Here is an 11,115-nt window from a genome sequence, read left to right as displayed (position 1 = left end):
TTGGGCCGAGGCCCAGTCTGAAGACGCCTAGTTGTCCAAGTACGGGTAAACGCTGTTATGTAGGTCAGTATTGATGAATAAAGAAAGGCGTCTGGTTATGATGATCCGAGAAGGGAGTCTGAGGAGAGATGCTTCCTTGGTTAAGCGAAGCAGAGGTTAGAAGGTACGGTCTGCCATCCAGAAACAATGTTTCAGGAGATTCTCTTAATTAGGATATATATCGTGAGAGCACAAGACAAAGGAAAGCTATAAAATATCTAAGAGAAAGCTACTACTACCGCATTGAATGCTCTATAGATAACTCTCTGGCCTCATTAATTAGGAAGTGATACTTGAACAGTAGTTTTTAGCCTTACAGCTACTCCTAAAGATTTCAGGAAGGTGATGATGGGACAAGGATCAACACCAGTAATCTAATTTACACATGGAGGGTAGAGATAAAAGAGGGAAGATAGTATAAAATAGATGGGGGACCATGAGGAAAGGGGATCGGAGAATGAAGAGAAAAACACTGTAGAATGAGGAATAATATTTGTAATCAGTCCCAAAAGAAATAGAGACAAAAATCAACCTCCTCCAATTGTGTCCGAGGATGATTTTCCTTAGATAAAACCAACTCATCTTTATTCTATTGTCATCTTTATCCACTATAATTGTTGTCTAAACTCATTAGAACTTAGTTTTTTAATCCATTATTTACAAATTCATTATATTGGACTCATTGGGCCTACTCCCTTTTTTCTTTTGGGCTTAGGTACCAAATTGCATCCCTACAGTTTACTTATATTGGACTCTTCATTTTTTTACACTAAATTAACTCATTTGGTACAAAAATTTAAAAACTTAGATTAGATGGGACACATGTCGCAAAACTAAACTCTAATTGAAATCTAATTTATACATTGAATTAACTCATTTGACACAAAAATTTAAAAACGTATATTAGATGGGACACGTGGCACAAAATTAGACTCTAATTGAATTCCAATTTGAAATCTAATTGGATTTTTTCTCAGCTTTACCTATTAATATATATATATATATATATATATATATTTAAAATCTAATTAGATTTTCTCTCGGTTTTACTTATTAATATATATATATATATATGTAAGTTACATTTTATCATTCAATCAAGTTGGAAGGCGCTGCCTCCATAGTTATCCAAGTGATTTTGAGCATTATAATTATTTTGAATTATTTTCATGGATATATCTCTCATACCCCATATATTGTTTTACATCTATTTCATGATAACTCTCCCATTCCCATTTATTTATTTCTTCATCTGTTACTATTTCGTCATCTTCAGTTATCTCTACATTTTCTTTTGGTATGTCTATGAATGGTAGGCTGAGCCTCCTTTCTAATCTATTTGTTTATTATTCTGTGATCATTTGTTCAGATTAACCTTTGCATCCCAGTTATCTACTTCTTCTTGTTTTTATGTTTAGCCCTAAAGTTTGTTGCAGACGTGTACTGTTGAGACATTTTGAGTTCGGATCTGTGTTGTTAGCCCTATAAGTCCAGTATCTTCCTAGTTTTGGTTTGGTCAGCCCGTGTGAGCCGGTGAAGGCGTTGAAGGGTGGTCCCCATTTTGGAAGAAAGTGGTTGGAATGCATTTGCACAGATAAGGCTTTTGTCTTAGTTGTATACCCTGTTTTTGATCTAAAGGTTAGATTCAGAAGTTTGAGGATAAAGGTAATTAGGTTGTAATTGTTGATTTAAGCTTATAATCCAGAAAGATGAATAGGTTGTTTAGAAGTTACTCTTCTACCAGCAATAGATGTTCCCAACCATCATCCCTCCTAGAGATACCAGCAGATGTAGGAATAATTAATTCAGAGTCTTATGAGTTATCAGATGTAGATTTAGACATAGGAGATTGGCCTCAGTCGGCCTTTATTTGATTGTAAGATCTCCTTTTGAAGGTTGTTGATTGTAACTTCCTTCTTTGACTTGGGAGGCTTATCATAGATTTTCTCTGATTCTATTTTTGGCTGCTGGATTCCTAGTCCTTGTGTACTGGTTTCCTTTACTAAGGTTTGATGGGAGTAGGTAGGCTTATGACTAGTTTCACCTATACTGGGTTGGTTATAGGCAAGGTTATTCTTAGTGCTACAATTTTTTCTGAGATGGTTCCGTTTACCACACTTGAAGCATTTCCCAAACTCTTGTGGGGCAAAGGTTTCAAGTTTCTTGGCCTTCTTATAGGCTTTGGAGGCTATCCTTAGCCTTGGGGCTCTGCTATCCCGATTTTCGAGTTTTCTCATTTTTAGATGTTTCCACTTGGCTTCTAAGGGCTCTTTCTCTTCTTCAGTGTCAGAGAAGGAACTACTAGAGGCCGTGCAGATGTCTAAAACCTTAAGCTGGGGATTTTGACTAGTTGAAACTGATGAAGGGGTGACTGGTTCCTTCTTCACTAGTTCTTCTAGCTTCTGGGTATCTATCTCTAAGGCTGTTTTGTCCTTAGGGTAACTGAGGCCGGTGTGCCTAGTTGTGGGTAGCTTAACTAGAGGCTTTTCTAGGGGTGGATGACTAGACCGGACAACGTCCTTAGTTGCATTGGGTCCTTCTATGGTCCAGGCTTTGGTGAGAACACAAAACTGCTTGTGTTGGCCAAAATATCTTTCAAAGTATATGAAAAAGGGGACATTACATGATATTTCCTTCATGAATGCCTTCCATTTTTCTAATGCCTTCCATTTTTCTAATACCTTTACCTTTTGCTCTCTGGTGTAGTTGGCTCTATAGGCTTCTCTTTTGACTCTGTTTTCCTCATAATCAAATTCCTTTCCTAATTCTTCTAGGTCAGGAATGAACTCTTTGCTGAGTACCATGAGCTGGTGATCTATTGGAGGATACTGGGTTTCTTGTTGAAATGGTTGTTCCATATCAGTCCCAGATGGGGATGGAGGGGATTGCTCTCGGTCGTCTACCTCATTGACAATTAAGTCCTGTTTGGCTGTGTAGCAAGGTGTGCTAAGCTGGGATCTGGTCGGACTTAATCTCTTTAGCTTCCTTCTGAAGGTCGTTGACTGTAACTTCCTGCCTTAGCCACCTCAGCACCAAAGGCGATCAACCCTTACATTGTAGAAGAACCTTTTGGCCCTATCCAAACCGATAAGACTTCTTCTTATCCATCCAAGAAAGGAAGATCTTCTTATATTATGAAATCTTTCCTCCAGCATATCTCATATATTGAACCCCACCTAGTTTATATAACAGATCCCCTTGCCCTAGCCATGGAAGTCCTGCCACCAGGATGACATTTCTTACCCAGACATCTAGAGAAAAATATCAAGTTCTATAAGAGCATCCTCACCCAGGAGAAATCTGCTTAAATAGAAAACATCTTCAACAAAAGGGACCCCCCAGTAGTCCTCTATCACAAGTTCATCATCACAGACTTCGTTAGTTGCCAAGATTGGGGTCAACATCCTTCTTTGTTAAGAACCCTAAAAAATTACAGGTCTCCCTCAGGCTCAGAACTCCATTATAGTTATTATGACTACATGGACGCCTTTGAGAAAGTCCTCTTCTTTTAGAACCATAATTTTGACCATTCACGGTTTTTAATGTTTAGCAAAGATTTCTTTGGTCAGCTTCCTTCATGATTCCTCAAGTGGTGGGAAATGTTTGGATCAATCCCTCAGATTTTTCCAAAACAATTACAAGATGCCCTAAGATACTTTGATTCAAGATATAAGACTTCAAGCCATCGCTCCCAGTTTCCAATAATCCTACTTTTCACCCAGAGATTCAGAATTCACTGGATTAGTAAATGGGATTACAAAATTAATACCAATCTCTTGGACAAAGAATTTTAAATGGTGGGACAGTCTTAAGATTGAACAAATCATCAACCAAGTCTACAAGGACTATCCTTCTCCGATCCAGAAACCTATTGCTCACATAACAAGATCCCAGTCTAGCCTAGACTCCGTCCAGATCGCTAGAAAATCTAGCAAAGAATTAAAAGATCTTGCCCAGCAGCTCATGGACAGGTCAGAACAGCTAGAGACGGAAGAAATATATATATATATATATATATATATATATATATATGATAACTTATATACTTGAATTGTTTTTAATTCTACAAAAAAGGCTCATAAATATAAAATCATTCAAAAATTATGTTTTTTATGATTTGCTTATATTGGAATCCTCGTTTTTTTTATACTAAAGTAACTCATTTGATACAAAAATTAAAAACTTAGATTAGATTGGACACATGTCGCAAAATTAAACTCTAATTGAAATCTAATTTATACATTGAATTAACTCATTTGACACAAAAATTTAAAAACTTATATTAGATGGGACACGTGGCGCAAAATTAGACTCTAATTGAATTCCAATTTGAAATCTAATTGGATTTTTCTTTCAGCTTTACCTATTATTATATATATAAATTAGAAAAAAATAATCATAAGTAGTATTAAATTTGGGTAAGATTTTTAATGTGACAAATTAAGTTTACTTTTAAAAAAAATAATTTGACTAATTATTTATATTTTTATGATAAAAATTGTTTTTAATTTTACATGCATCCATATGTATGCAAGTGTTACATACTATTTTTTATTATTAATAATTCGACTGATAATTTATATTTTTATAACAAAAATTGTGTTTAATTTTAAATGTATTTATGCGTTTGCATGAGTTACATGCTAGTATTTATAATATTTAGAAAGGACATGACTAACCATAAAATCATTTTTTCGTAATAACAATTCATGTAACAGATATGTTACATTCATTAATAAACAACTTCATTAAATAGATTCATTAATGAAGAAGTTCATTAATATGTCATTACTTTTGTAATTCCATACTAATGCATGGAATCATCTATTGTTTATATTCAAAATCACTATAATGACAACACCTTTTATAAAAGGCCAAGTTCTTGGCAATGACACGATAGATTTATTAAGGCCAATGCTCGATGTGCATGAATCTCATTATGGAAGGACTGCCAAGATTATTATGCACTAACCATCATGGTCCAACAATGTACGTATAAGAGCTACATCATGATGGATATGGTCAAGTCAAGGACTATAATGTATCTATAACGGCTACATCACGCACTAACCATCGTGATCCAATAATGTACCTTTCATAGTCTGAGCAATTTTAACTTACAGCTTCTTTCCATCATGGTCCAACAATGTACCTATAAGAATAGGCTACATTATGATGTATATGGTCAAGTCGAGGACTATAATAAAATCATTTATAATCTTAGTCTACTAAATCATGTAGACATATTTCAATATACCAAAATTTTATATCATATAAATATTCCATAATTTCATAGGAAATTTTGAGTATTTATTTATTGATAATAGAGACATCATAAAATATCATGTTAGGCCATATTATTCTAATAGTTATGCGTGTGGCCATAGGGCTTGTGAAATGTCATATTTTTTGTTTGTAGCTTTTTTTATGCAATCTTGTTGAAGAAATTTTTATGTGAGAATGTGTGTATGTGAATGTGTTTTTATAGACTTAAGATGAGTCATGTTGCGAGAGCAACCTAATGTCACTTCACTTCTAAACCTTTCTATCTAAAAATTTCTTTAGCAACTTACTACTCTCAAATTTTTAATAACTCTACAGTTATAGACATTGTAACTATGGAATCAAAATTCTTCAATTTGATGATGAGGGGGGGGGGGCGTAGGGTGGCAATTTTACCCCGCCCCTCCCCCACTTCGCCCCATGCGGGTTTTCCCCGCCACGCAAAGGTGATGGGGCGGGGATGGGGCAAGATTTTATCCCCGCACCACGGGGCGGGGCGGGGATGGGTTTAAACTTTTTAGACCCACCCCGCCCCCGCCCCCGCCCAAGTTGCTGAGAATTATAATTGTAAATTTTTCATACCCTAAAACCCTACTATTTAAATAACATATCAATATTGGCTTATTTTATTCTACCCAAGGTGGTTCTCTACCTCTATTTTGTTATGTGTTATACTATAAGTTAGTTTTTTTTTTTTTGTGATTGTCTTGTTAAATGCTTGGATATATTATTTGATTTTTTCTAAAAATTGATTTGATTTGATGGGATAAATTTAGTTGTAATTTCAAGCATATTTTTATTAATTAAATAGGTTTCATTAAAAAAATTGTACTAGTTGTAGGGTAAATTAACAAAAAGTAGAGTTTTACGGGGTGGGGAGGGGCTTTGTGGGGCCCCAAGCGGCAGGGATAGGGTGAGAAAGTTTTCCCTGTCATGCAGGGCGGAACGGGGATGGGGCAAGACAAAACTATGCGGGGCGGGGACGAAGATCCCATCCTTCGGCCCCGCCCCGCCCCATTGCCATCCCTAGGGGGGGTGGGGGGGAGGTAGTTGTAATTCTATAAAGGGATAATGTATTAATTTTTACTCCAGTATTCTCTTCTAGAAGTTTTGATTATTTTTATCCTCAATGTGTTCAAATTTGGTTTTGAGCTCATAAATACGCCAAAACTCAAATTTGGTGGGAATTAGGACATGAGTTCAAATTGGCACCCATGTCTTTGTGATGAGATGTCGATTGACACTTGTGTTATGGGATTATATTTGAGAAATAATATGTCCACAATATTTTCACAATATTTTTACAGCAAATCAAGTTAGCTGAAATAGTATAATAAGACCCATGAATAGTACCAAAAAGTGCAGTGAGACTTATGAATAGTAGCAAAAATAAGCTGAATAGTATTATAAGCTGGCTTTTTAATTTAGAGCCAAACGCACTTTTAATGTTAGGTTTAAATTTGTACCAATAACAACTAACCACTTGTGATTTGTTATGAAAATGTTGTAAAAATTTTGTTGACATACTATCTCTCTATTTTGGCTTTATGCTTGTTTATTGGCTGGTTTTGCTCAGCTTTTTGACTTGCTTGAGGATAATTACAAATTTTAAAGATATTTTAAAGCCACCAAATATTCATAAAAATCATAATGATCCTATCTATTGATCTCTAACTTTTCCTATTTTTTTCGAAGAGAAAAAATCAAAAATTAAAAATTAAAAATTAGGTTTTTATCTCACAATTTTTTATTATTATTCCTAATTACATTATCTATCTATCTATATATATAAAATTGATCTATGAAGTTTCCACAATTTTTCATGTTAGCACAATTTAAAAAAATAAAAATAAATAAAAGGCGTAATAAAACTTTTCTATAACCCGATGCTCTGCCTTTCCCTTTCACGATGCTCTGCCAACTAAACCCAATATAGCTTTCTCCTTCCTCCAAAACGCAGATTCACAGCCAAACCCAATATAGCTCTCTGTCGTTCCCCCACCACTCAGCTGTCCCAATCGACCTTTCTGCTTCCTTTCATTCCCATCTCCCTCTATACCACAAGCCCAATACAAACAAAAACCACCCACATCTTCTAAGAGGAAAAAAAATCTGAAATTTTGGCATTTTGGCCGAAATACTCTTTCCGGGCAAAAATAAAAAGCTTTACTAATTTGCTCAATTCTGTGTACTTGATCCTAGTTGATCATGGGAAATGAGTAGGTCTAATTGTTATGAGGTACTCAACACTATTGTGATTTGGTGAGGAGGTTAGAGTTCTGGCTAAAGACTCTAAATTAAAGGAAGGTGAAAAAAGATGTGGAGAGAGTTTGAAAAGGTTTTGTGATAATGAAAAAGTAAAAATAACAAAGGAAGAAGGGTAGTGGGGCCAAAATTGGGAATTGTCCCAGTTTGCCAAACAATATAATTAGTAGGCATTGTTTCAAAACTATATTTTTTAATAACATCTTGAGTTTAAAAGACTCGATTTAGGGCTTATAAATCGAGTCTCAAAGACTCGATTTTAGTGTTCTAATCACATCTAATTTGGCATTTTTTCTACGTGGCATCCACCTAGAAATCGAGTCTTTAAGACTCGATTTATAAGACCCTTTACAAAACAAAAAATGTTTTAAGCCTGCATCTATTATGATTGGTATCTCTCTCTCTCTCTCTCTCTCTCTCTCTCTCTCTTGTTTTCTCACACCGCCGTACTTGATCATAACCAACCACCGTCAAAACGATAGAAATCACTACACAACCTCAACCCGCCACTATAACCAATGCCCATAAAAAACAAGTGAAGAAGAACAAAAAAAGAAAGCAGAAAAACCATAAAAAAAAAAAGCATATTGATAACAACCTAGATCAGAAATACAAATTGAGAGGCCGAAACCCACAGATCGACAACAACTAGCAAAAACCACGCCTGAAACACAAACCAAGAGGCTGAAAACCCACGCCCAAAACACAAGAGAAAGGCCGAAACTCATGCCTGAAACACAAACCCAAACCGAAACTCGTGCCCGAAACAAAAACCCAGCCCGAAAGACAAACACAGCCCAAAACACAAACACAGCCCAAAACTTAGCCCGAAATCCACTCCGAAACATAAGCACAAACGCCGAAAACAAAGAAGAGAGGCCAAGATGGGTCAGTGTGAGTCGGTGGCGATGGGTCTATGGCAGCGATGGGTCTTTGGCGGCTGGGCTTGTGTAGATCAGCGTGGAGGAAGAAAGAAGCAGATGGAGAGGTAATGAGGAGAGAGGCACAGAGAACAAATGCACAGAGGAAAATGAAACACAAAAAAAAAGAAGGATAATAAGAAAAATGAAACGTAGAAAAAAGAAGGAAAATAAGAAAAGGAATGTTTTACAGATATAAATCGAGTCTTAGAAACTCGATTTCCAAGTGGACGCCACGTGGAAAAATGTCAAATCAGACGTGATCAGAACACTAAAATCGAGTCTTTGAGGCTCGATTTATAAGCCCTAAATCGAGACTTTTAAACTCGAGATGTTAGTAAAAAAATATAGTTTTGTAATAGTGCCTACTAATTATATTGTTTGGCAAACTGGGTTAATTCCCAATTTTAGCCAGGTTAGTGGCTGAGGAGATATGGAGCAGTGAGTCACGTGCTTGGGAATGATGAATTTTTGACAAGTTTCCAGGAAAGTTGCATGTTTTACAAATACCCTTTTATGCTTGCTTATTTACAATAATAGCATATTTAATTTTGAACGTTCCTTCATTAGAATTTTATATATAATCATTTTTTAAACTTTTTTTTGAAGAAATCAATTTAAAAACTTTAGCTTAATAATAATAAATAATAGTAATTTTATTATATATATATATATATATATATATTTAAATATATACCTGGTGCGTAATCTTGAAATGGTGCACTGGCACACACCGATATCGAAAAACTCCGTTCCAATAGCTAATTCGAAACAGCCTCTAAAACGGAATTTAAAACTTTGGTGGAAATAGTGTGACTGTACAATATAATCGAAGCCTTTGACTATTTGTTGATTTCTTTAGAATTTTCACCTTAACCCCAAAACCTTCATCGATTAGTGAATTGAAAAAGAATATAAAAAAAAAAATTAAAAAAAAACCTTCTGTGTGTTTACTGTGGTGTCTAAAGGTGGAAATAGGGTGACTATACAATTAACCAAGTTATGCAAAAATTCAATCCAAAGATTGATGAAAATTTTAAAATTTTAGATAAACACTTGAATTGAAACCCAGTTAAAATAGATCTAGTATGTAATAGCCATCAATTGAGGCTACTACACAAGGGTTTTTTTTATTTTTTATATACTCATAGTAGCTCACAAGTTTGAGTTGTATCATTATTGTTCCTATATACTCTCAATATGTGTCATTGAATGGAAATAGCATTGTTATTTGTTCACTTTCTTCTAAGGTTGCTTTCATGGATTTAATAGTTTTTCTATTTTCTTAACTTGATTTAAAAAAAAAATATTCCTATTTTGTAGAATTTATTTCGAAGTTAGATCAAGAGTTCTATATTAAACATATTAAAGTTCAAGTGCATTATCAATACTATATTAATTAATAATGATATTTTTATGATCTATAAGTTTATTATTAAGGCTGTTTGACACTGTCAACAACATTGCATAAATGAGAACTTAAATTCTTTTTTCATTGTTGGATTTTTTTTTTTTATAGTCAATAGGTTTCTCGTGCATCCCACGGGTCAGTGACTAGTTGTCTTAAAACATAAACTAATGGAATTTTTGACATGAAATTGATTCTAATTAATCTTATTATGGACCAATCAAAATTAATCACTCATAATCATATTGTTTGTGCCTTGATGTGCCAGAATTCATAATAAATGGTTAAATATTGACGTGTCAGAATGCATATTGGATTCTTGAGGAATTCATACGAGTTTTTATAAGTTCTTTTTTGAGAGAGTTTTTATAATGTTCAGTTAAAGATACAGGTCATCTAAAACCAGTTTATACCTTCATCAATTAATGCATCAGGACTTACCTATATTATTTTTGAAGTAATTAAGGAGGCTTATAGAGTATGCAATACAATTAAGGTTTTGAGGAAACAAATCACAAATCCGTTGTCGTCCAGCGGTTAGGATATCTGGCTTTCACCCAGGAGACCCGGGTTCGATTCCCGGCAACGGAATATTTTTGAAACTTTGTTCTTTTTGAAACCCTGACATATTACTTTACTGTTTGTTTCTGACTTTGAGGTCTCACCACCTCCGGATTTGGATCAGGTGCAATACTCACTTGGTGCAATTCACCCATTTCCTCTCATAATTTTTTTTACTTTTTTTATTTCTTAATTTTAATTCTTTAACTTTCTTTTAATATATTTTATTTAATAGTTGAGATTAAAAATAACTTTTTCAATCTTTAATTTCAGTCTTTGATTACAATTGCACTTTATCTGAATCCCACCACCTCCAACAGCTCACATATTACTTTACTGTTTGTTTCTGACTGTGAGGTCTCAGCACCTCCAACAGCTCATTCTTTATTCCTAGCTTGGTTTCACATCCTTCCCAATGCCTGTACAATTGTACCCCATTTTTCACTCTCTCCCATAAAAGTAAAACAGTCCATGTCCATTATTAATTCTTGAAACGACATCTGGTAAAACAGTCCATTTGTCCTGTCCACGTCCATTATTCATCTTATTTTTTGTATTTTACATTTTACTTTATATTTTACACCAAAAAAAAATTATCATACAGTTTTTTTATATAATAATTAAAATTTAAAAAAAAAA

The 11,115-nt window shown here is 34.4% G+C and overlaps 1 non-coding gene across 1 annotated transcript; it reads left to right on the top strand.

Annotated features, from left to right (window-relative positions):
- Positions 1–10,434: 10,434 nt before the first annotated feature.
- On the top strand, positions 10,435–10,506 carry TRNAE-UUC (transfer RNA glutamic acid (anticodon UUC)). The gene has a single exon. It is a non-coding gene; the product is annotated as a tRNA-Glu (tRNA).
- Positions 10,507–11,115: the final 609 nt, after the last annotated feature.

This window comes from Castanea sativa, chromosome 1 (assembly GCF_040712315.1).
Source record: "Castanea sativa cultivar Marrone di Chiusa Pesio chromosome 1, ASM4071231v1".
Classification (NCBI taxonomy): domain Eukaryota; kingdom Viridiplantae; phylum Streptophyta; class Magnoliopsida; order Fagales; family Fagaceae; genus Castanea; species Castanea sativa.
The sequence above is the reverse complement of the archived record's forward strand: the minus strand, read 5'-3'. Positions and strand labels throughout refer to the sequence as shown.